General features: G+C 45.2%; 1 protein-coding gene across 1 annotated transcript in view; it reads left to right on the top strand.

The window, feature by feature from the left end:
- LOC145337491 (putative G-protein coupled receptor 139) overlaps positions 1-27,301 on the top strand; it is a 53,546-nt gene that overhangs the window by 16,524 nt on the left and 9,721 nt on the right. The gene's annotated exons all lie outside the window — the stretch shown is intronic.

The following is a 27,301-nucleotide window of genomic DNA, read 5'->3' as shown; positions in this document are numbered from 1 at the left end:
ATGAACGAATGGTATTGTCACTCGACTATTAATCCAGAAAACTGTTTGGATCACTAATGTCCTTTTAAGGAATGAGACCTGCCGACCTTATCTGGTCTGGCCTACATGTGACACCAGAGCCACATCAATGGTGTTGACTCTCAATGCCCTCAAAGGGCAACTAGGGACATGCAATAAATGCTGGCCAGCCAGGGACACCAATGTCCTTCAAATGATGAAAGAAATGGATGTGTGACCTTTGCGGACGTGGATGAGGGCTGCAAGGAGGATGAGCAACTTAACCATAGCACTGTGGTTCAGGGAGCCATTCAAGAGGGAGGAGGAAAGGGAAATGTTGTTGTAAATGGGGATAGTTTGACAGGAGGAATAGACACTTTCCCCTGTGGCCAGCATGGAGAGTCCCCAAGGCTGTGTTGCCTGACTGGTGCCCCGGTTCAGGACATCTTCTCTGGGTTGCTGGGAAAAATGGAGCTGGAGGGGATAGATTCAGTTGTTGTGGTGCACGTTTCTGAATCCTTAACAGATTAAATCTGAAATTGGAGTCACAATTATCGGACTTGGATGGATTCTGTGGATTTCCAGAGTTAAGGATGGTAACTACATCCCGGGATAGAGTGGAACAGCCCGGAGAGACCCTCTAACATTTGGAATTGGATGATTGGAAGGTCACAGACAGGTGAAACTCAACACTGAGCCGTGGGATTTTGAGAATTGTGTTTTAGATGTCAGTAACTTTGGTGTGTAACACAGCCTCTAATATTACAAATTAATAAATGTAATCAGCATTATCCATTCTTTGAAAGACAGCAACTCAATCTCAGTAATAAATATGTTCCACAACCTCAATCAAAGTTGCCACGAGTTTGCTGATTTGAAGAAACTCAAAGATGAGCGATTTTGCAAAGGCAGTACCCCAGAGGGGATTCCACAGGGTAGATGTGAAAGTCTTTGGGAATGTATCACCATGCAGATAAAACAGAGAGTACCTGCAGAGTGAAGGAGCACATTACTTCACGCTGAAAATGTATCTGGAATTTCAAATGGTGAAGAAAATATACCACCTGGAGTTATTGGGATTCATGGGAAGTGTAGTTGTCAAAATCTATGTGTCAGCTGCTCTATGCTGTTACTCAGTGACTGATCTACATGTCACGATTTTGCAGAGATACGTTCAGTAATATGATATACTGTTCCCTGTGAACATAACATCAGTATTGGTGAAGTTGCTAGAGCCTGTTTTCAAGGATATCATAACTCAGCACTTGGTAGGCAGCGGTAAAGTCAGACAAAGTCAGCATGGATATACAGAGGTGAAATCTTGTTTGAAGAATCTATTGGAATTCTTGGAGGATGTGACTAGTAGAGTTCAGTGAGGAGAACCAGTGCTTTATTTAGACATTCAGGAGTCTTTCAGTAAGGTCTGATGTAACAGACTGCGATGTTGAGTATGCGTTGCAGACAATGCCTTGATTTGGATAGAGAGCTGGCTAACAGAGAGGAAACAACGTGTTGGTAGAAATGAGTCTTTGTCTGACTGGTAGACAGTGTGGTACTGCAGGGATCTGTGCTAGAACCCAAACTGTTCACATTATATATGAATGTTTTGGCATAGGGAATTAAATGTATTGTGTCCAAATTCACAGATGATGCAAAGTCAGGTGGGAGGGTAAGCTGTGAGAACCATGCAGGCATGTTTCAATATAACAGGCTGTGTGTGTGGGCATATGCATGGCAGTTGCCGTTTAATGTGGATAAATGTGAGGTTTTCCACTTTGTTAGCAATAATAAGAAGACATAAATGTAGCTGTGGAGAACACTGGGTTACAGGGTTGTAAACGGGATAGTATTGCAGTTGATAAGGAGGATGTGCTAGATATTCTTGAGGGCTTGAAAATAGATAAGTCCCCTGGGCCGGACGGGATTTACCCTAGAATTCTCTGGGAGGCAAGAGAGGCGATTGCAGAGCCTCTGGCTCTGATCTTCAGGTGGCCATTGGTCACATGTGTCCCCCTCTCACACTCTCCCCAAGGTGCTGCCTCTCTGTCCCGGTGTCCCAGTGTCCCCCTCTCACACTCTCCCCAGGGTGCTGCTTCTCTATCCCACTGTCCCCCTCTCACGTCTCCTCAAGGTGCTGCCTTCTCTGTCCCGGTGTCTCAGTGCCCCCCTTTCACACTCTCCTCAAGGGGCTGACTGCCAGTCCCAGTTTCCCAGTGGCCCAGTGCCCCCATCTCACACTCTCCTAAGGTGCTGCTGACTCTGTTTAGGTGTCCCGGTGACTTTCTCCCACTGTCTCCCCAACTCACTCTTGCCTCCCAACAACCTCTCAGTCGAAAATGCTGAGAAAGCTGCACGTGAAGCCTCTTGATAAAATTGTTCTGCGCATAACACTGAAAGAATGATTTGTGTAAAGCCTCATGCTCAGATTGTTCTAAAAATAACACTGAGAGATAGATCTATCCGAAGCCTCAGATTGTACTGTGCATAACACTAAGAGTTAGTTCTATCTGAAGCCTCTTGTTCAGACTGTGCAGTACATAACACTGAGAGATGGATCTATCTGAATTCTCTTGCTCGGATTGATCTGCACTGAGAGATTGATTTATGTGATTTTGATTTACAAATGTTATTTCATACATAAGCTGTACACAAGATCGACAACAGCCTGGGTTTAGCAGTCTATATCAGACCTGAGTAATGTTAACATCATCCAGAACTAACAACCATGATGACAATAAGCTACAGGAGCAGAATGATGCTATTCAGCCCATTGAGTTCCTCATCACAGTTTTGAAATAGGAAGTCTCATGCCACCAGGTTAAGGTCCAAGACGTTCATTTGGAATCTCGTGCTTTTAGAACAATGCTTCTTCATCAGGGCAATTGGCGTTGTGAGATGTCCTACCATGTCCACCACAGTCCAATGCTGGCATCTCCACATCACAGTTCTAAAGGGCTGTCAATTTCCTCTGAGGATGTTCCCTTGGCCCTCATCTCTCGTAGTAATGGAAACATCTTTCTCATGTCCACTCTATTCAGGCCTTTAATTATTCTGCCTGTTTCAATGAGCTCCCCCTCCTCGCCCTTCTAATCTCCATTGAGTACAGACCCAGAGTCCTCAGACGCTCCTCAAGCGTTAAGTCTTTCATTCCCCAGATCATTCTCGAGAACCTCCTCTGGATCAGCCGAAGGCCAGCACATCCTTCCTTAGATGTGAAGTCCAAAATGACTCATAATAACCTAAATGTGGTCTGACCAGTGTCGTATAAAACCTCAGTAGTACACCCCTGCTTTTCTATTCTAGTCCTCTGGAAATGAATGGCAGCAGAGGGACCCCTGTTATATCGAATGAATATTGGAAGATTTACAGTCTGACCCTCCATTATTTCCAACTTTCCATTCCTCCCTGACCCTCAACACCCCACCTAGGCTGCAAAGTTTCTACTTTGGGTGTTAAAAACTGTTGGTTTGAAAGGGGTTAAGTGAAGCTGTTTGTTTAGTGACTGTAATTAAAGTGAGTCTCCCTGGATTGGATTAGTGTGCCTGGCGGTTTTCCCTCCCCTATTAATAAGGGATTCCGTTCAATGCGTTGTCCCACTGAGCCAGCAGGGAGCGGCAACTCCGACACAAACAGAGATCAGCGGCTGTAGAGAAACAGAGGGAGGGCGAGGAGATCAGAATCTGGGAGGAATGGATTGGAGCCTTCCAATAGTGGAAGAGAATATGGGAACAATGGATTGGAATCTTCCAACAATGGATCAGAATGTGGAAACACTCGACTGGAATGTTACAACAATGGATCAGAATGTGAGGACAATGGATTGGAATGTTCCAACCAAGGACAGGAGTTTATTCACTTGGATTTCTCTGTTGACTGCAGATGATTGGAAGTTAAGTTTGGCTATTTGGATTCAGTATCTACTGTATGCAATTCAATGCATTTACTATCCCCTTCTGGCGATTGTTGGTGCTCCGGGTAAGTCCTTGGCTTGAATTGTATCGACCCGGTCACCACGGGGATCGGAGCAGGCGAGGGGCGGAACATGGGGTGTTCTGTTGACGTCGGTTGGGATTTTGCAGCTTCGGGAAGAGTGAGGCTGTAAAGTCCCGCTCTCTATGTCCAGTTCCTAATTCCAGAAAGGCTGTTTTGATATTCTCATCATTTACTGTACTCGGTTTGCTGCTCTTGCTGTTTTTGTTGAATCTCTGTATCCAGTTATCATTTCTTTCAGCCACTGACAATTGTCTCAGGACCCATGGGCTGGGATGTCTTCTGTGTGTTGTGACTTTCCACAGACATGTGACACACAACATGATTCCATTGTGAACAAAAGGTTGAGGCAGAATCTGTTTTAGCCTCTGTATGTAACAGCAGTTCACTGCTAATCATCCACCCAGTTACAATGTTGTAGACTCCATTTTAATGATGATATGTGCAAAGCATGAACTCACAGAGAAACCACATGTTTTGTAAAGTTTAATGTATATTCAGCAGTGACACGAGCAGGTTTACATTAACCTTGTGGTGAAGTTATTGTGAAATTCCCCCAGTCCCCACACTCCAGCATCTGTACCGGTGCACTGAAGGGAAAATTAGCATGGCCAATGCACAATCCAGAACAGTTTTCAGAGTTTGGGAGGAAACTGAAGATCCCAGAGGAAACCAATGCAGACACAGGGAACATATGCTTTATCCGCACAGATAGTGGCCAAGCTGGCAACCAAACCCGAGTCTCATGGCACTGTGAGGCAGCAGTGCTAACCACTGTGCCACCACAAACTCTCTTACAGTCAGAGGAACACAAACACACAGACACACCCAAGAGCAGATATATAAATACACACACGTGCTGATGGAAGCAATCAGATTTAAGCACTTACTCCCACTCACACACAAATTCAAGAATAACCAAAATTGCTGTAACATCCAGAGCAACGGGCACTAAGGAACATTCATACAATACTCTCTTGCTCACACATACACACACACACACACACACGCACATTGGTACAGACAATATAGACACACACACACACACATGCACATTGGTACAGGCAATATAGACACACACACACACACACACACACACACACAGGATTGGGGAGGAGGGGTGGTTTCCAACTACTCCCTGCCCATTAATGGTGGAGTGAGCAAGTAAAACTTTGTAGCAGCCGAGAACTCAGGTCCACACCGAATTTCTAGCTTCTTGCGACCTCACCGGCAATGGATCTGCGGCGGATTCCGTCTCCCACCCATTTCTGGCAAGAGGCTGAATAAATTATTGAATTTTTTTTTGAAACAAACTTAAATAAAATTAGCAAGCCCGGGATGCAAGTGTGCGGCACACTTGCCTTTGCAGCCTCACCAGGAGAGGGTGCGTCTGGTGAGGAAAACAGCTGGCCCACATGTAAAAGCACAAGTGGTGATGATCTCGTTGGTAGAACCAAACGCCATTCAGGACAGCGTCGAGGGCAAAGGTAGGTGCCCCTTGCACAGTGCCCATCTGGCACTACCCACCAAGAGGGCGGGGCCTAAGATGGTGAGGTCTACAAGGACGGGACCGAAAGATAGTGGGGCCATGGCTGGCAGGGGTGGAACCAGAGGGAGGGGCGGGGCCTGAAGGCGGTTGGACCTTTGGGGGCGGTGGGGGGCGGGACGATCCAGTAGGGAGGGTGGCCCAATCCCACTGTGCATGCGATTGGTGATGTAGGGACCGTAGCCCTTTTGCCACTGAGCACGTGATTCTTGGGGTGTAGTGGGTCCTGCTGACACACTGCACGCGGTTGGTGAGGTAGGTCAGTCTTTGTGGCCACGCGGCACAGAGCTTTTGGGGGTAGGATGTCCACTCTGCATGTGATCTTTGGCTGAGGGGGGATGGGGGGGAGGGAACTGCTGCCTCTTTGCATGCAATTGGTGTGGGGGCAGAGGGATGATTGGTCCGAGTGGTGGTGGCAGGATGGGTGTTAGATTTGTTCGGGGGCTGCTCACGTAGAGCTATGGGCCTCGGATTATCTGGGGGTAGCTACTGTGTTGAAATTGGCTGCAGCAGCAGAGGGCTGACACATGTCTCTCTCAGACCAGGCAGCTCACTGCTGGCTGCAAATTACGCATGTGCAACCATGTAGATTTGGTGTGTGTTCGGTATCCCACCAAGATCTGTGAGAGCTCCAACTGATGGGGCCACTGCTTAGAGGGTTGTCCAACAGTCATCGAGTTTTAACAGCGCAAAATGAGGCCCTTCAGCCCCTTATTTCTGCACTGGTCATCAAACACCTATCCAACCGATCCCCATTTTCCAGCACTCGATCCACACCCTTGAGTGCTATGGTGTTTGAATTGTTGGTCTAAATGCCTCTTGTGGTTGTTCCCGCTTCTATCACCCTTTCAATCCGTGAGCTGCAGATACCAGCACCCTGTGGATGGAAACATTTTTCCTCCAATCCACACAGAAATCTGCCCTTTAACTTGAATCCACACTCCTCTGGTTAGTGACACCTCGAGGAAAGTGAATAAGTTTCTTCCTATTTCTGTCCACCTGATTTTGTACATATCACTCAAGCACTCCCACGATCAGGCACTACACCCCCACTGGGAAGCAGTCCCACAGTCAGGCCACTCCCCCTCCAGCCTTCTTTGCTCTGAGATATAAAAGAACCCAGACTCACCAGCCTCTCTGCATAGCTGAAACTCTCCAGACCAGGCAGCATCCTGGTGAATGTCCTCTCCACCGTCTCCAGTGCAATTACATCCTTCCTGTAGTGTGATGACCAGAGCAGCACACAGTACTCTTGCTCTGGTCTAACCAGCATTTTATACACTTTCATCATAACCTCCCAGCTCTTATATTCCATACTGTGGCTGCTGAAGACAAGTATGCTACATGTCATCTTAACTAGCTCATCTATCTGTCTTGCTGCCTTCAGGGATTCAGGTATGTGCACCCCACATTCATTCTGGTTCTCCGCACTTCCTCACACTCTACCGTTCATTGTCCAATTCCTTGCCCTGTTAATCCTCCCAAAAACATCATCTCACATTTTTCAGGTTTAAATTCCATTTGCCCACCTGACCAGCCTGTCCTTTTCCTTGGCACAATGGGAGGCGCTGCGGAATTTTTCAAAAGCTTTTCTGAAGTCCATGTCCATCGATCACACTTCTCTCATCTACTCATTCAGTCATCTCCTCAATCCATTCAAGCAAATTGTTAGACATGATCTCCCCCTGACAAAGCCATGCTGACTATTGTTCGTCAATCCTTATATCTCGAAGTGGAGATTAATTCTGTCCCTCAGATTTTTTTCCAATCATTTCCCAACCAAGGATATGGTGATGCCGGTGTCCTGGGCGTGATCTTGGATATCTTCAGGGCACCTTGTATAAATGGTAGCATGGCACAATGGTTAGCACTGCTACCTCACAGCATCAGGGAGCCAGTTCAATATCTGGGATTCCACCATCACTAGTGAATTCTTTTTAACATTGAAACCCACTCCATTCTCACATATGGAGTTTAAAAACAGCGAGGTTATGTTGCAGCTGTATAAGGTGCTGGTGGGGTCACGCCTGGAATATTGTATACAGTTTTGATCTCCTTTCTTGAGAAAGGATATGCTGGCACTGAAGGAGGAGGTTCACTAGGTTGATTCCGAAGTTGAGGGGGTTGGCATATGGGGAGAATCTGAGTCGACTGGAGAAATATTATTGGAATTCAGAAGAAAGAGCAGAGATTATAGAAACATGTAAGATTATGAAGGGAATAGATAAGATAGAAGCAGGGAAGTTGTTTCCACTGACAGGTGAAACCAGAACTCAGGAGAATGGCCTCAAAATAAGGGGAGCAGATTTAGGATTGAGTTGAGGAGGAATGTCTTCACACAAAGAATCTGTGGAACTTACTGCCCAGTGAAGCAGTTGAGGCTACCTCATTGAATGTTTTAAAGACAAGGATAGATACATTTTTGAAGAGTAAGGGGATTAAGGTTATGGTGAGCGGAGTCCACAAAGAGATCAGCCATGATCTTATTGAATGGTGGAGCAGGCTTGAGGAGTCAATGGCCTACTCCTGCTCCTGGTTCTCATGTTCTTATGTTGCCTGTTGAGATTTCTCCTATTACAAGGACGTATTGCGTTTCTCTGGAGAGGACCCACATTGAGCGAGTCCAGTTTCTCACGGCTCCCCAAAATCCACATTAAGCGTGTAAATTCATTCCCGATCACAGCAATCCTGTGCACATTACCAACATGCATAAATTAATTGGTAAAGCCAGGGCACATTGTGCTGATGTTCCAGCTTGAGATGTGGAAGACTGATTTGATTTGATTTGATTTATTTCTTTCACATACACCCCCACATCCCCACACATTTTACCCACTAATCCCTCTAACCTAAGCATCCCAGGACACTAAGGGACAATTTTAGCACGGCCAATCAACCTAACCCGCACATGTTTGGAGGGAAACCGGAGCACCCGGAGGAAACCCATGCTGACATGAGGAGAATGTGCAAAATCCACACAGACAGTATACAGTGAAAAGTATTACATGAGTGCCATACAAAAAAAAGAATATTGAACATAGAGAAGGAGAGAGTGCAAAGTCATGTTGCAGTCACAGCTAGTGCATAGAAATAGATGATCTTAATGCGATGTAAGTCCATTCAAATATCTGATGGCAACAGAGAAGAAGCTGTTCTTGAGTCGGCAGCACAATGACACAATGATTAGCATTGTTGTCTCATAGGGACCTGAGTTTAATTCCCAGCTTGGATCACTGCCTGTATGGAATTTGCACATTTTCTGTGTCTGCGTGGGATGCTCCGGTTTCCACGCGCAGTCCAGCAATGTGCAGGTTAGGTTGATTGGCCATGTTAAATTGCCCAATAGGGTCCCAGGGTATGTAGGTTAGAGGTATTAGCAGGGTACATGTGTGGGACTTCGGGGATAGGACCTGGCTTGGATTGTTGTCGGTGCAGACTCAATGGGCTGAATGGCCTCCTTCTGCACTGTTGCATTTCCATGATTCGATGAGTCTGTTGTTTTATGTGTTTTTTTATCTTTTTTTCTGCTAGAGCAATGTGGAAGAGTTTATGTCCTTAATTAAGCTGGCTCCTCTCCCGAGCTGTAATCCATAACATGAGTCTGTGTTCTAGGGTTGACTGCAGGGCCAGGGAGATGGCGTCTGTGGACCTGTTGTGGAGGTGGACGAACTGGAGCAGTTCCAGGCAATCTGGGAGGCCAGAATTGATTCAAGGCATAACTATCCTTTTGATGCATTTCATAGTATTGGATATCAGTGTCACCAGACGATAGTCATTAGGACAGGTCACTTGACTTTTCTTTGGTACTGGCCTTTATCACAGAATCATAGAACCCTACAGTGCAGAAAGAGGCCCTTCGGCCCATCGAGTCTGCACCGACCACAATCCCACCCAGACCCCAACCGCACATCCCCACACATTTTATCCGCTAATCCCTCTAACCTAAGCATCCCAGGACACTAAGGGACAATTTAGCACGGCCAATCAACCTAACCCGCACATCTTTGGACTGTGGGAGGAAACCGGAGCACCTGGGGGAAATCCATGCTGATATGAGGAGAATGTGCAAACTCCACATAGACAGTGACCCAAGCCGGGAATCGAACCCAGGACCCTGGAGCTGTGAAGCAGCAGTGCTAACCACTGTGCTACCATGTCTGCCCTTTATTTGAGTATTTTCTTACCTGGTACATAGATGAGAAACTTTCCTGCCGAGAGAGCACTCACTGAGCTTCACTGTTCCAGTAGACCAAGGTGGGACAGCAGCAAATGCACTGGGCACTGTTCACTGAACCCTGGAGGTTTGAAAGCAATCCCTTGTAGTTGCGTTCTGTGCCATTCTAGTGTGAGATTAAAGTTTCTCCCAGTGTTAGGCGAATGGTGGCCACAATGCTGTAGTCTCCTCTTCTGGGTACAGCTCTGTGTATCAATGAGATTCTGATCTGTTGAGGTATCCGGATCTCTCTCTGTCCATTATTAGTATTGCCCAGAGGAAAGGGTGAAACCAGCACTGTTTGATACCAGCTCTGCTGTAGGGGTTAAGCTGTCTGAGAGATGACAGATTGCAATCTATCGGACTCCACTCCAGATTTTCTGTCATGTTAACCTCCTCATTCTCCTTATCTCCAAATCTCCCATATGACATGATAGGGTGGATTCTCGGAGGCTATTTCCCAGGGCTGAAATGGTCACTACAAGAGGACACAGATTTAAGGTGCAGGGAAGCAAGTACAGAGGAGATGTTAGGGGTAAGTTTTTCACTCAGAGGGTGGTGAGTGAGTGGAATCGGCTGCCGTTGGTGGTGGTGGAGGCGAACTCACTGGGGCCTTTTAAAAGACTTCTGGATGAGGATATGGGACCTAATGGGATTGGGGGTTATAGATAGGTCTATGGCTTAGTAGGTATACAAGTGATCGGCACAACTAGTGGGCTGAAGGGCCTGTTTGTGCTGTAGTGTTCTATGTTCTATATCTATTTACCTGCAGCTGAGGGAGTGTCAATGTTGAGGACTCCCCGGAAAGTTCTCCCAAATGTATACCATTGTGTGACCACCATGGTGGGACAGTGGTTAAGGACTGCTGACTCACAGTGTCAGGAACCTGGGTTCAGTTCCAGATTGGGCCACTATCTGTGCAGAGTTTGGACCTGCTCCCCATGTCTGTGTGGGTTTCTGCCGGATTCTCCTTTTTCCCTCTCACATTCCAAAAGATGCACTGGATTAAAAAAAAGATTTAAATGATTCTGTGCATGTGTACATTTTTTTTTATTTTAACCCAACCTCAGTCTAAATGGTAACTTCTTCCCCTGAATCATGTCTAATTTTATTCTTTATTTCCCTTCCTGACAGTGAACATAATCACAATTGTGACACTGACAAGCAGAAACTGTGGTCTGTCCAAATGTGTCACTCGTTACCTGGTGGCCATGTCAGTGGGGGATCTGCTGGTCGTTATCCTCGACCTGATATTGAGACACATTCCCATTGTTTATCCGGAACAGTTTGATTTCCTGCTGTCACTCCCCGTGTGTAACATCCACGCCGTCCTGCTTTACGCAGCCACTGATTGTTCTGTCTGGTTCACCGTCACTTTCACCTTTGATCGATTTGTGGCCATTTGCTGCCCCAAGCTGAAAAGTAAATATTGTAGTGAGAAAACGGCAGCTGTAGTTCTGGGAACGGTGACAGTGCTGAGCTGTTTAAAGAACATTTTCTGGTATTTTATGTTATTGAATAGATATCAGGGGGTGAACGACGCTTGGTTTTGTAAATCCTCATGGAGTGTCGTGAAATCTCTAATCTGGGGGGCAATCGAGTTCCTCCACCATGTCCTAAACCCGTGTGTCCCATTTGTCGCAATCCTGCTGCTTAACGTTCTTACCATTAGACATATTTTGGTGAGCAGCAGAGCCCGCAGGAGACTCTGGGCTCACAACAATGGGGAAAAGGCCAGAGACCCAGAGATGGAGAGTCGAAGGAAATCCATCATTTTATTGTTTGTTATCTCAGCCAATTTCATCCTCTTGTGGTCAATAGTAATGCTTTATTCAATATGGATTCGGATGTATATATGGGCTTTGTATTGGTATGGTTAGATTATAATGTTATGGAAATGGGCTTCATGCTGCAGCTCCTGAGTTGCTGTACAAACACTGTCATCTATGCCATTACACAGACTCACTTCAGACAGCAGCTGAAAAATGTGCTGAAATCTCCACTTACTAGAATTCTTCAGTTCATTGCACCCTGATGAAAGAACACTTACGACAATCGCCAAGTAAGGATGTTCCCTTCTTGTCGGGGAACTTTTTGGCAGTCAAGGTCATCAGCCTCCGATGTTTGGATAAGCATTTTCCAAGGTGAACTTCAAGACATGCGACAATGCAGAATTTCCAAGCAGAAACTGATAGCAAAATTCCACGAGCATGAGGACAGCCTCAACCAGGGTCTTAAGTTCATGTCACATTGCATGTAACTCCCATGATTGGGCCTGGGCTTGCAAAATCCTTACTGCCCTGGTTTGTGACAATTCACACCTCTTTATCCTGTGGCTATCCCTCTCTTCACTCGCATTGTTGATACTGTATATGCTTGATTAGCTAAAAGTGTTGCATTCCAACCATTATCTTGTTTTTGGGTCTTTGGCTATCAAGGGCACATTGGTGAAACCGACCCATCCACTCACCTGATGAAGGGGAAGTGCTCAGAAAGCTTGTGATTCCAAATGGATCTGTTGTATTTTAACCTGGTTTTGTGAGACTTCTTATTGTGCCGACCCCGGTCCAACACCGGCATCTCAACATCATTGAGGCTCATATCATGGAGACAGGCTCTTTGGCCCAACGTGTCCCTGTCACCATTTTTTTGTTGAAGGAAAGGCAGAGGAAGAATACAATGGAAAAGGAGACAGAGAGATAGAGTCAGAAGCAGAGAGAAGCAGAGATACAGAGCGGGTGTGAATGGCAGAAATTGAGATAGAACGAGCACAGTGGTCACAGCAAGAGCGAAAGATAGAATGGGGCAGAGAAAGGGATAGAGGCATTCAGATAAAGAAATAAAGTGTGACAGAGAGAGGGAGAGGGAAATGGAGACAGAGTGGGAGAAGGAGCTTGAGACTGAGACGGGGTAGGAGAGAGAGAGAGAGAGGGGGGAAAAGGGGAGATCAAGGGAGTCAGAGGAAAAGACAGAAAGAGACTGAGACAGACATAGAGTGGGAGACAGAGAGAGAAATGCAGAGAAAGACAGAGAAAGAAAGGAAATGATTTAATGAATTTTACAAGGTCCATGTGATAGACCTATTAAAATGAGTTTGTTGATTGGGGCAGTTAACTCTGTCAAATCCAGGAGCCCTACAGATGTGAAGAATGTGGAATGTCTGGGTTACTGGGACTCAGAATGTGTAGACTCAGGGTGTAGATGCGATTGACTGGTGGATTTATCACCAGACTATTAATCCAGAAACTCAGAGATTAATAAATAAATGAATTAATAATATTAATATTATTTATTAGTAAATGAACTTTGGAGACCCGGGTTCAAATGTTATCACGGCAGATGATGGTACTTGAATAAAGAAAATCTGGAATCCAGAATCCGCTGTTGACAATGAAACCATTGTCAATTTTCAGAGAAACCCATCCGGTTCACTCATGTCCCAGGGAAGGAAATCAGTCATCCTGATATCGTCTGGCCGAAATATGACTCCAGGGCCAAGGAAATGTGGTTGACTCTTAACCACCACATGCCCCCTGTCCCCCAAGCCACTTTGTTCAAGGGCAACTAATGATGAGCAATAAATGCTGGCCAGCCAGTGATACCCATGTCCCAAGTATGAATAAAAAATAATTTGTACTGGGAAATTTTAATCCTACAAATGGTAATCTATTTCTCACAGTTGGATAAATACCCAATCTCTTGGATCGAGGATTTACACACAACATTGTCAGGAAATTCTTGTTTCCAATTAGGGATTGGTTCATGTGTACTTACACTTACAGCTGGGTGAGGATTCCCAGAGATATTCAGCATGTCATATTAAGGATGGCCTTCACCAATGCACTAAATAGCAACTTGGGGAAATGTCAGCCTGCTCAAACTTCTAACGAATGATGGAGAACTATGAGGTCCACCTCAGGTTGCTATTTATCTGGATGGCATGCTCGTAACAGAAAAATGAAAGAAACACCGGAAAAACATTGCACAAGTTCTAAGCCGATTTTCCAAGCTCGAAGAAACCCAAAGAAGTCAAACTTGAATATTGCAGACCACAAAGTGACTTGTCTCTTCAGACTGTGGGGCAAGTTGGGAGTGATCCATGTCCATCCAACTGCTAAGATCATTTCAGGGGTTGGTCGGCCACCATGGGAAGTTTATACCCAACCTTGCCTCCAACCTGGCTCCATTACACCAGCTACTCAAAAAAAGGATCAGCCTTAGGGGAGGGCATCCAGTCAATTCTTGGCTTTCGATAGAATGAAGCAACAGCTTTACTCATCAAAAGCTGTAGTCTGTTATGATCCCAGGAAGGAACGACTGAGATGCATCGGTGTATGGAATTGAGTGTTATTGACCTCATGGTGGCTAGAAATGTATGGCCAATTCCAAATGTTTTCATGATCTTGGCTATCATGGAACTCAAATACAAACATTGGGAAAAAATAATGTTGAAGTTAATTTATTAGTGGCACATTTGGCTAACATTAACACAGCAATGAAGTTAGTATGAAAATCCCCCACGCCTGTTTGGGTACACTAAGAGAGAATTTAGCATGGACAATGCACCTAACCCAGCATGCCTGTGGGAGGAACCTGGAGCACCCCGAGGAAATCTATGCAGACACGAGGAGAATTTGCAGACTCCACGCAGACAGTGACCCAAGATGGGAATCGAACCTGGGTCACAGGCGCTGGGGCAGATAAATGCCACAGCAATGAGGTTGACTCTCAACTGGTGAATAGGGATGGAGGTAAGTGAGGCCCAATTCCCACAAATTCATGAAAAATCCTTTCCCATCATTACACATTCAAAACTGATTGAGATTTTTCACGGTGGAATATTATCTGTGAGGTTTCAAGAGAGATTTTCTTGAAGAAGAAAATTAGCAAATGAAAAAAAATGACATAACATCGACTCCACAGTCAGGTGTCAGAGAACAGAACACTTTATTCCAACTGTTCACACAACACTCCAAATATTGGCCATTCTGGGAGGATCCCAACAGCTCAGCACACACTTGAGCTCACGTGGTCCATTCCCTTAAAGGAATGTCCGAACATATATAATACTCTCCCAGTAAGTAACAGCAACTCCCATCCCCAACCTCCGTATAGTAACAGCATTTGAAACCATTTATGAACACTTTTACATGTTTCTCCATTTACTTCATACAGATGGGGCAGAATCCACAGCATATTTACAATATAATACAGCTCATAGTTCACTCCTCATGCTTACGTCCATCTTACCAGGGCTTAGGGGGGATGACAATCCCTTGGGGGTTGATACCTGGGGACTGTCATTCATCAGCGCACTGGCCCAATAGACCAATATCCCATTTCAATCCCAGATAGCCTCTTTCACTATCCATATGCCACCAATTTTGGTGTCATCCCCAAACTTCCTAATGATGCCTCCTAACTTCCCATCCTAATCATTCGTATCAATAAGAAATTGTCAACATTGATCCTTGAGGCACACCATTCGTTACAGGCCAACAGATTGGAAAACAATCCACTACAACCACCCGCTGTCATCAAGCCAAATTGGTATCCATGAGCTAGCTCACCCTGGATCCCGTGAAATTTAACCTTATGCAACAACTTACCACATGGTTCCTTTTCAAAGGCCTCGCTAAAGTCCAACGTCGGCTGCACTGCCCTCATCTACTTGGTCGGTTACTCTGCTCTGGGAGCAGAGTTTGAATGTTTTTAAGAAGGGGGTTTAAATATTATACAGTGTTGGTAAGAATGTGGGATTGACTTTACAATCAGATCTTGAGCGTTTTGAGTAGCACAGCAGGCTTGAGAGGCTGAATGGCCGATTCCAGCTTGTAAGATGTATGTTTGTACACGGTACAAGGGACCCTCAATTTTCCAGGTGTCCAGATCACCAACAACCTGTCCTGAACTCTCCACACCGACACTGTTTTTAAGAAATTCACCAATGCCTCAACTTCCTCAGGAGATTAAGGAAATCTATCATGATCGCTATGACTCTCGCCAACTTTTACAGATTCAAAATAAAAAATCATCCTTTCTGGTTGTATCACAACTTGGTATGGCTCCTGCGCTGTCCAAGACTGCAATTCACAGCAAAAGGTGGTGAATGCATCCCAGTCCATCGCACAATCCAACCTCCCATCCATTGATTCTGTCTATAGTTCCCGCTGTTTTGGAAAAACAGTCAGCATAATCAAGGACCGCAACTACATCGGACATTCTCTCTTCCAACTGCTTCCATTGGGAAAAAGATACAAAAGTCTGGGGCTATGTACCAAATGACTCAAGAACATCATCCAAAGATGTGCGGGTTAGGTTGATTGGCCATGCTCAGAAATGGTCCCTTAGTGTCCTGGGATGCGAAGGTTAGAGGGATTAGTGTGTATAATATGTAGGGATATGGGGGTAGGGCCTGGGTGGGATTGTGTTCGGTGTGGGCTCGATGGGCCGAAGAGCCTCTTTCTGCACTGTAGTGTTCTATGATTCTATGATTCTATGATCGTGGATCCATGATGTTCTTGAGTTGGTTGGTACATGTCCCTACCATATATTGTATTGATCTTTCTCTCCATCGTAGCTATGACTAGAATGCTACATTCTGCACTTCCCAACCCTCATATAAAAATAAATTACTGTGGATTCTGGAATCTGAAATCAATCAACTTTGACAGAGGATCATCTGGACTTGAAATGTCAGCTTTTTTCTCTCTGCACAGATACTTTTGAATTCTACACCCTGTCCTTTCCTTCCCTCTGAATGGCATGCCTAGGATTGTGTTCGGTGCAGACTCGATGGGCTGAAGGGCCTCTTTCTGCACTGTAGGGTTCTATGATCTATGAAAATGCCTCATCACAGAATCCTAACAGTGCATAAAGAACCAGTGAGAGCGGAAATGTTCAAAGGCGACTTGAGATGTAAGATCTTTTACGATGTGGAGATGCTGGCGTTGGACTGAGTAATCACAATAAGAAGTCTCTCAACACCAGGTTAAAGTCCGACAGGTTTATTTGGTAGCACAAGCCACAAGCATTTGTAGCACTGCCCCTTCATCAGGTGAGTGGGAGTTCTGTTCACAAACAGGGCACATACAGACACAAACTCAATTTACAAGGTAATAGTTGGAATGCGAGTCTTTACAGGTAATCAAGTCTTAAATGTACAGACAATGTGAGTGGAAAGGGAACTAAGCACAGGTTAAAGAGTTGTATATTGCCTCCAGCCAGGACAGTTCATGAGATTTTACAAGACAAGGCAAGATAATGTGAAATGAACCTAAGGTCCCGATTGAGGCTGTCCTCGTGTGCGGAACTTGGCTATCAGTTTCTGCTCAGTGACTGCATTGTCGTGTGTTGTGAAGGCTGCCTTGGAGAACGTTTACCCAAGATCAGAGGCGGAATGCCCGTGACTGCTGAAGTGTTTCCGAACAGGAAGAGAACATTCCTGCCTGGTGATTGTCGAGCGGTGTTCACTCATTCGTTGTCGTAGCTTGTGCATGGTCTCCCCAATGTATCATGCCTCAGGACATCCTTTCCTGCAGCATATCAGGTAGACAACATTGGCCGAGTTGCAAAAGTATGTACTGTGTATCTGATGGATGGTGTTCTCACGTGAGATGATCTGGCACGTCTTGTAAAGGTTGATGTGGCAGGTTGTGTTGTGTCATGGTCACTGTTCTTCTGAAGGCTCGGTCGTTTGCTGTGGGCAATAGTCTGTTTGAAGTTGTGCTATTGTTTGAAGGCAAGAAGTAGGGGTGTGGGGACGGCCTTGGTGAGATGTTCATTGATAACATGTTGAAGGCTCTGGAGCAGATGTTGTATCTTCTCCACTCTGGGGAAGTAATGGACGAAGAAGAGTACCCTGTCTGCCGTGTCCCATGTTTGTCTTCTTAGGAGGTCGGAGGTCAAATCAACAGACTGATCAAGACCTTTGATCCGGACCTTTAAAGCATCCTCCTTGCTCTCGTCCCACGTACTCCCCGTGTTGGAGATCTCTACTGCCTACCGAAGATACACAAGGCCAACACACCCGGCCTTCTCATCATATCGGGTAATGGGACCCTTTGTAAGAACCTCTCTGGCTACATTGCGGGCATCCTGAAACCCATTGTGCAAATAACCCCCAGCTTTTGTCATGATACTACAGACTTCCAACAGAAACTAGCACACATGGAGCAGTTGAACAAGGAGCACTCCTCGTCACAATGGGTGTCTCGGTCCTGTAGACCAGCATCCCCCACGATGATGGCATTGCTGCAACTGCCTCAAAACTCGAACACAGAAAACTACTCATCTCCAGATGCAATTTTACAACTCATCCGCTTCATCCTGGACCACAACATCTTCATCTTCAACAACCAGTTCTTCATCCAGACATACGGAACAGCCATGGGGACCAAATTCGCACCTCAATATGCCAACATCTTAATGCACAGGTTCGAACAAAACCTCTTCACTGCACAGGAACCTTCAATCAGTGCTATACACTATATATTGATATCATTTTCCTTCTTTGGACTCATGGCGAACAATCACTGAAACAACTATATGACGACATCAACAAGTGGACAGAGTACCCTTCGTCGTCCAGTACTTTCCCGGAGGGGAGAGGCTACAACATCTTCTCCGGAGCCTTCAACATGTCATCGATGAAGACGAACATCTCGCCAAGGCCATCCCCACATCCCCACTTCTTGCCTTTAAACAACCGCACAACCTCAAACAGACCACTGTCCGCAACAAACTACCCAGCCTTCAGGAGAACAGTGACCACAACACCACACAACCCTGCCACAACAACTTCTGTGAGACATGACAGATCATCAACACGGATGCCATCATCGCACGTGAGAACACCATCCATCAGGTACACGGTACATAGTCTTGCGACTTGGCCAATGTTGCCTACCTGATACGCTGCAGATGCGGTGAATGAATGAACAGCGCACGACGATCACCAGGCAGAAGTGTCCTTTTCCTGTTGTGGAACGCTTCAGCAGTCATGGGCATTCGGCCTCTGACCTTCGGGTAAGCATTCTCCAAGGCAGCCTTCATCACACATGACAATGCAGAACCGCTCAGCACAAACTGATAGTTCTGCACACATGAGGACAGCCTCAACCAGGTTCGTGTGATCGTGTCACAGTATCTGTAACCCCCACGACTTGTCCGGGCTTGAAAAAATCTCAGTAACTGCCCTGGCTGGAGACAATACACATCTCTTTATCTGTGCTTAACCCTCTCTCCACTCACATTGTCTGTACCTTTAAGACTTGATTACCTGTAAAGACTCGCCTTCCAAACTTCATTTTGTAAATTGAGTTTGTGAACAGGACTCCCACTCACCTGATGAAGGGGCAGTGCTCCGAAAGCTTAGGGCTTGTGCTACCAAGTAAACTTGTTGGACTTTAATCTGGTGTTGTGAGACTTCTTACTAAGATCTTTTACACAGAGAGTGGTAGGGGTCTGGAACGTCCTGCCAGGGGTGGTTGTGGAGGCTGAAAAGATAGGGGCGTTTAAGGGGTTTTGACATAAGCACATGAATATTCAAGGACCAAAGGGATATGAGACCAGGAGAGGCAGAAGGGATTTGTTTAATTTGGCATCACATTCGTCCCAACATCGCTGACGAGAGGACCTGTTCCTATGCTGTACTGTTCTATGTTCTATGGCAGCCGAGATTACATCAAGAAACTCAGTAGTACTCAGTGAGTGGTTTGGATTTGGGATGTACCTCCAATTGTATGGAGGATAGAAATTCTGTAATATCCTTTGAGAGGGTATAATGTTTTACCCTTGGGCTCAATGCCTCACATGGAATGTATATTGTAAAATCAAGAATACTCCAATTGCACTGAGGGAACTCAAAGTGGGACATACAGTTTGGGAAGAGTGAATTTTACCCTAATCGTTGTATCCAATGTGAATAGTGAAGACAGTGAAGAATGCAGTATTTTCCCTATTTTACCATGTTCTACATGCTATGTTCTAGTAGGAATATGTGCTACTTCAATGGCTAAGGATTTCCCTGATGTAGAACGAGTCACTGGGCATGGTTTACAACAGGTGGTTAAAGCATAACTATTGGAATTGGCAAAAACACTGCAGCTGAGGTAACCTGAAGGGGTGAGGAGTGCGGAGATAATTACAGTGATGCATGAGCATTTAAATTGGCCAGAAACACATTTGCGATCATTTTAAATGCCTGGAATTCAATTACAAATGAAAAGGTTTGAACTGCAAGGAGAAAAGACAGGGAATGAACAAACAGCAAGAGAAAGGGAAAGAAGAGAGAGTATTTAAACTTTGGAAACTGGAACTGAAAAGTGAATGTCTGCTATAGTGGTGGAGGTCAAGGTAAAAGTTGGGATCAGCGATGAGGACAGTGAGGAAGGGCAAACCCATCATATATATAATCCTTGTGGGGATCTGATCAAATCTGATCAAGCATTGTCAAGATCTGATGAGAAGGATGCAGAAGCCTTTTTCCATTTCATTTGAGAAAGTAGCTAAACAAATAAAATGGCCACATTCTGTGTGCTTATTGTTGATTCAAAAGAATAACTATAAGGTTCGTGGTGGGAGATACAGGAGGGATGTCCGAGGTAGATTCTTTACTAAAGAGTGGTTGGGGCGTGGAATAGACTGCCTGCTGTGATAGTGGAGTCAGACACTTTAGGAACTTTCAAGCAGTTATTGGATAGGCACATGGAGCGCTCCAGAATGATAGGGAGTGGGATAGCTTGATCTTGGGATTGGACATAGCTCGGCACAACACTGAGGGCTGAAGGGCCTGTACTGCGCTGTAATGTTCTATGCCTCTATGTTCTGAGAAGTGAGTCAGAGAGATAGTGAGGGTTGTTGTGATACAATCAGAGGAGATAAATGGGGGTTATGATGAGGTGGAAATGCCATCATAAGTGCACATGAAATGGCATCAGATGCCGATAGAAAACAGTTTAGAAATCTGAGGAAGGAACCTGGCCAAACATGCACAGAAGTTGAAAGGATCAAACAAGGTACATTTGACAGTTGAAATAGACCAGACATATGAAGCTCTTAGTGAAATGGTTACCTTGCTGGAGTTTAGAAATTCACTTCCCCAGGAATGCGAACTCCTGCGGGAGAGCTGAAGCTTCAAACTGTGAGATTAGCAGCAGAAAAGGCAAATGATTCTGAGCTATTTCATCAATCAAAGTTTGGCTTCCAATTATCAATCTCAGTCTGAGAGGGATAGAAACTAGGGAAAAGAGAGATTCTCAGGCAGTAAGGGCAATGAAGATCTGATTGAAGGTGATTAAAAATAATTTCCCACTGATTAAATTGGAAAGCCATGAGGGTAACAGAGAAATAAAATGGCCTCAGATGATTTGGCAGCAATAAAGTTGGATCCATCAATTCGCAGTGTTGGTCGCTTAAGGGAAGCACGAGGAAGACAGACACAGTCAAACACAAGAATCCACTGAGGTTTGTTGAGCTGACAGAGGAAACCACAACTGAAGCTGAAAAGATGCAAATGAATGATCAGCGTGTCAGAGGTTGTAGAGAAATTACTTAAATATTTTACTTGATGCGGACTACCCTCAGATTTAGAGTCAGATCAAGGATCAAATTTTACTTCAAGGTTATTCAGGGAAGTTCTTGATCGTTCAGGAGTAAAGCAATTTTACTCGACTGTGTACCATCACAGGACAGCGGCAGGGAACTTTAAAGACCGTATTGAGGGCCGATAGTCAGGATTATCTGGATGTCTGGGATAAAGGAAATCCATTTGTAATCTTTTGCAATGAGGTTTGCACCTAACTGGGAGGGAGAGGAGAGATCAGAATCAGGGAACAATTGATTGGAACAATGCAACAATGGATCCCCTTACTTGAGAAAGATATTCTGGCACTGGAGGGGGTGCAGAGGAGATTCATGAGTTTAATTTCAGAGTTGAGAGTGTTGAGTTATGAGGAGAGAATTGAGTAGCCTGGAATTATACTCAATAGATTTCAGAAGAATGAACGGAGGCCTAATAGAAGCATATAAGACTATGAAGGGAATAGATACAATAGAAGAGGGAAGTTGTTTCACTGGCAGGTGAAACGAGAACTAGAGGACATGGCCTCAGCATAACGGGGAGCAGATTGATGACTGAGTTGAGGAGGAACTTCTTCACCCAAAATGTTGTGAATCTGGAGAATTTCCTGCCCAGGGAAGCAGTTGGGGCTATCTCATTGGAAGTTTTTATGGTATGGATAGATGCATTTTTGGACAACAGATGGATTGAGTATGATGGGAAGCATGTGGGTTAAGTGGAGGTCAGTCCATGAAAAGATCAGCCATGATCTTATTGAATGTCAGAGCAGGTTTGAGGAGCCAGATGGCCTACTCCTGCTCCTAGTTCTTTGTTCTTATGTTCATATCAGAATTTGGGGACAATAAGTTGGAATGTTACAATGATGAATCAGAATCTTGGATAAATGGATTGGGATGTTACATTAATGGATCAGCATCAACAGACAATCAATTGGAATATTCCAACAATGGAACAGAATCTGGGCACGATGGATTGGAAAGTTCCAGCACAAATGCCAGGCAGTGACCATCATCAATATGAAACACGTGAACAGCCGCTCCTTGACATTCAATGGTGTTACCATCACTCAATCCACCACCGTCAATATTCTGGGAGTTTCCACTGAACATAAACTGAACTGGAATCATCCTATAAACACAATGGCTACACGGGCAGAGTAGATGCTAGGAATACTTCGGCAAGTAGCTTAACTCCTGATTCCTCAAAGCCTGTCCACCATTTACAATCACAAGTTGTGTGTGTGATGGAATACTCCGTAACTTGCATGGATGGGTGCAGCTCAAGAACAAAAGACCATAAGAAATAGGAGCAGGAGTGGGCCATCTCGCCCTTCGAGCCTGCCCCACCATTCAATAAGATCATGGCAGATCTGAAGTGGATCAGTTCCACTTTCCTGCTTTCTCCCCATAACCCTTAAATCCCTTGCCTACCAAAAACCTGTCTATCCGTGTCTGAAATATGTTTAGCGAGGTAGCCTCCACCACTTCAACAGGCAGAGAATTCCAGAGATTCACCACCCTTTCGGTGAAGAAGTTCCTCCTCAGCTCCGTTCTAAACTGCGCCGCCCCCCCCCCCCCCCAGCTTATCTTGAGGCTGTGCCCTCTAGTCCTGCTGTCCTTTCTGAGCGGGAAGAATCTCTCTACCTCTACCCTATCCATCCCCTTCATTATCTTATACGTCTCTATAAGATCTCTCTTCATATTCTAACCCCCTCATCTCCGGTATCAGCCTAGTGAACCTCCTCTGTACTCCCTCCAAGGCCAAAATATCCTTGTGCAAGTGCGGTGACCAAAACTGCCCACAGAACTCCAGCTGCGGCCTCACCAGTGCCCTGTACAGTTGCAGCAAGACCTCCCTGCTTTTATATTCTATCCCCCTCGCTATAAAGGCCTGCATCCCATTCGCCTTCTTGATCACCTGCTGCACCTGCAAACTGAGTTTTTGCGACTCTGCCCCTAAGGGGACCGAGTTTTCCTCTAACCACCCTTTTGTTCCTGACATAGGAGTAAAATGCCTTTGGATTTTCCTTAATCCTGTCTACCAAGACCATTTCATGCCCCCTTTTCGCCCTTCTAACTCCCCGTTTGAGTTCCCTCCTACTCTCTCTGTATTCCTCCAATGCTCTCTCCGTTGCCAGTTGTTTGGACCTAACATACGCCTCTCTTTTCTCTTTTCTGCTACGCTTATCTGCTATGATAAACCTCAGATTAAACTAAGTCTGCAAACTGTGAGAGGAATAACCATCCACTTTTCTTCACTTATTACTGCATTCGCTACAAGTGGGCAGCACTGTGGCACAGTGGTCGGTGCTGCTGCCTCACAGTGCCATGGGCCTGGGTTTGATTCTGGCCTTGGTTGCACGTCTGTGGAGTCTGCACATCCTCCTTATGTCTTCATGGGTTTCCTTTGGATGCTCCAGTTTCCTCCCACATTCCAAAGATTTGCAGGTTATGTGGATTAGCCAGGCGAAATTGGCCCTTAGTGTCCCAAATTTTCCAATTTCCTGAGCAAACATGCACCTTTACCTTGTTGCTTCTTATTTTCGATGCTCCAATCTCTTCCCCTCTAACCGTGTACCACGATTCCCAATGTCCTGGAAAGTTTTTTTTTCATTATCGCCAGGGTAATAAATCAAGGCTGACTCAGAACAAAAAGGCTTTATTGTCAATAAACAACTAACTACTAATCAAATGGTCAGACAGAGTGGCTCTGCAACTGTACACTACTGAACTGTATACTACTGAACTGTACACTACTAAACTTACACTACTGTACTGTACACTACTCCTTCCCGGCTTCAACTGCCAATCCTCACCCGGCTCACCATATTTGCCCTCACATTCTATTAGCTCAGCTTTCTACTTTGACACTCCATTGGGCCAGGCCTGAACATGTGGCCTCTAGAAAATGACCCTTAAATGGGCCACATTACCACTGTTGGCAAGTCACGCGCCACCTTGACTTGGAAATATATCGGCTGTTCCTTCTCTGTCACTGGTTCCAAATCCCAGGACTCCTTCCTTAACAGTGCTGTGGTTGCACTTACACTGAACAGCAGTGGTGGTTCAAGAGGGGAGCTCATCACTCCCTTCTTAAGGGCAGCTATGGATCCACAATAAATGCTGGGATGAGCCACCGATACGCACATCCCGTGAAATTATTGTTGAAAGAAGTGGGAAGATTAAAAGTTTATGACCAGTGCCTCCACCAGTTCCTGTTCTCAATGAACCTCCACCATTATCCAGAGTGGGTACATGTTCTATTCCATTGTGATATGAAAGGTGTTGGTTTGAACGGGGTTAACTGATGCTGTTTGTTTAGTGACTGTAATTAATGTGAGCCTCTGTGGGTCTGTTCAGCGTCACTGGGGAGTTTTTCCTCTTTTATTAATAAGGGATTCCGTTCAATGTGCTGTCTTGTTGAGACAGCGAGAGCGACAACTCCGACACGAACAGAGATCGGCGGCTGTGGAGAGGCAGGCGGAGGGAGAGGAGAGATCAGAATCTGGGAGCAATGGATTGGGAAGCTCCAACAATGGATGTGAATCTGGGAACAATAAACTGCAATGTTCCAATAATGGATCCGAATCTGAGAACAATAGACCGGGATGTTCCAATAATGTATCGGAATCTGGGGACAATAGACTGTAAAGTTCCAATAACGGATCAGAGTTTGGGAACAACAGATTGGAATGTTCCAACACTGGACAGGAATTTTGCTGAGGGCCTGTTTCTTCTTTCTGAAGATTGGATTGTTTGGTCACCATTAGCAATTCGCATCCAATTTGTTCTCTGGGTAATTCAGGGGGTTTACTATCCAATCCTGGCTATTGTTGGTGTCCCTGGTAAGTTTCTGCGTCCACTTATTCTATATGTCATCTATTACTCTCCTTCTTATTTCAGTTTTGGGAGCATGGAATCCATTGAATTCAGTTTCACACTTAATCTCTGCTCCCTGTCTATTTAGTCCATTCCTGTACCTGAGGCTGGTCCACACTGATTACACCCTCCACTGTTCTCGGTGCAGACTTGATTGGCTGACGAGCCTCTTTCTCCACTGTAGGGGTTCTGTATAGACAGTTCAACCCTGGGAAAGCAATTCTAACTGTCAACCCTATCTATGCCTCTCATCAGTTGATAGACTTCTATCAGGCCTCCCCTCAGCCTCCACCACGCCAGAGAAATCAACCCTAGTTTGTCCAGCCTCTCCTTATAGCTCAGACCCTCTAATCCAGACAGCATCCTGGTAAACCTCTCCTGCACCTCTCCAAAGCCCCCACACCCTTCCTGTAAAGTGGCGACCAGAATTGAAGGCTTTTCTTAACCAATCCGTCTCTAATGGTTCTCGACCCGTCTGATAGTGGAAATATTCTGGGTGGGTTTTTCTGGCTTACCCCAAGACTGGAAAATCCCAACTGAGATCAACGGACCTTTGCATGGTCTGTGTCCAGTCCACTTACGATTCCCATGATGGACGGGACGGGAAAATCCACCCCCCCCACCCCCATGTCACTATTTAATTTATTTAAACCCTTTAAAATATCTGAGACCTACATCAAACCTCCTTATATCCTTCTCTGCTCTATGGAGAACGAAACCAGATTCTCTAGTCTAACCAGGTCACTGTATAATCCGTTCTCCTTGAACAATTGTAGGAAAACTCTTTTGTACCCTCCCTAAAGTCTCTCCATCCTTCTCAAAGTGTGCAGCTCAGTATCGGACACAGTATTCCATGTGGGATCAAAGTCGACTTTTACTGATGTTTACCACAACTTTCTTTTGAATAGATCGATTGCCGTCACGTATATTAGTATACGGTGAAAGGTATTGTTTCTTGCACCAGACAGACACAGCTTATCGTTCACGGATAAGTAAAGTGTGGAATGCGGAATCGAGAAGTGTCTGTACGGAGAGAAAAGTGCTGACGTTTTGAGATCAGATGATCCTTTGTCAAAGCTGATTGGTTTCAGATTCCAGCATCACAGTAATTTGCTTTTATAAAGGGAGTGCAGAATGTAGTGTTTGGACAAAGGTCAACTTAATACATGGTAGACTCTTGAGTCGATTGGTATGTGACCCCAGAATGTTGATTTTTTTTCCTGATGGAAAAAAAGTGCAAGAGTGTATGTCCGGGGTGCATGAGGTCCTTGATTACGCTGGCTGCTTTTCTGAGGCAACAGGAAGTGCAGTAGAGTCAATAGACAGAAAGCTAATTTGTGTGATGGACTCGGCTACATTCATCAATTTTGTGTTTACTTGCAATCTTGGATACACCAAGAGCCATGCCAAGCTGTGATACCATCAGAAAGGGTGCTTTCTATGCTGCAAAAGTAGGTGAGAGTGGTACGTGCCCAATTTCATTAACTTCCTGAGAAAGCATGGAATTTTTGAGCTTTCTGAACGAAAGCGTAGGTGTGGAGGGACCAGGAAATGCTGTTGGTGATCTGGACACCTAGAAACTTGAAGATTTCTTGTACTGTGTACACACATTCATATTACAAGCAGGGGTTGGCCATTCAGCACATCGTGCCTCTCTGCTATTGAAAAGATTCATGACTGATCTGATTGTAAAGTCAACACCACATTTCTGCCAACCCCTGGGAATCTTTCAACCCCATCCTTCAAAATATTCAGAGACTCTGTTCCCACCATTTTGAAGGTGTAACCAAGAAAATTGATGAGGATACTGCAGTTGACGTTGGATCTTTGCAACGCCTTTGACAGGATACCAAAAGATAGTTCATTGAATAAGGTTAAACCTCATGGAATCAAGGGTGAGGTAGCCAGTTGGATGCAAAATTGTCTTGATGACAGAAAAGAGAGAGTGGTTGTATACAGTTCTATGAAGTAAATGGCAGAACCCTTAAGAGTATTGATAGGCAAAGGGACTTGGATACACAGGTCACTGGAGGTGGAGAAGGTAGTCAAGAAGACATTCGGCATGCTTGCTTTCATCAGCTGGGGTATTGAGTTTA

Source organism: Carcharhinus amblyrhynchos, unplaced genomic scaffold (assembly GCF_965287045.1).
Source record: "Carcharhinus amblyrhynchos unplaced genomic scaffold, sCarAmb.v2.hapA scaffold_51, whole genome shotgun sequence".
Classification (NCBI taxonomy): domain Eukaryota; kingdom Metazoa; phylum Chordata; class Chondrichthyes; order Carcharhiniformes; family Carcharhinidae; genus Carcharhinus; species Carcharhinus amblyrhynchos.
The sequence above is the reverse complement of the archived record's forward strand: the minus strand, read 5'-3'. Positions and strand labels throughout refer to the sequence as shown.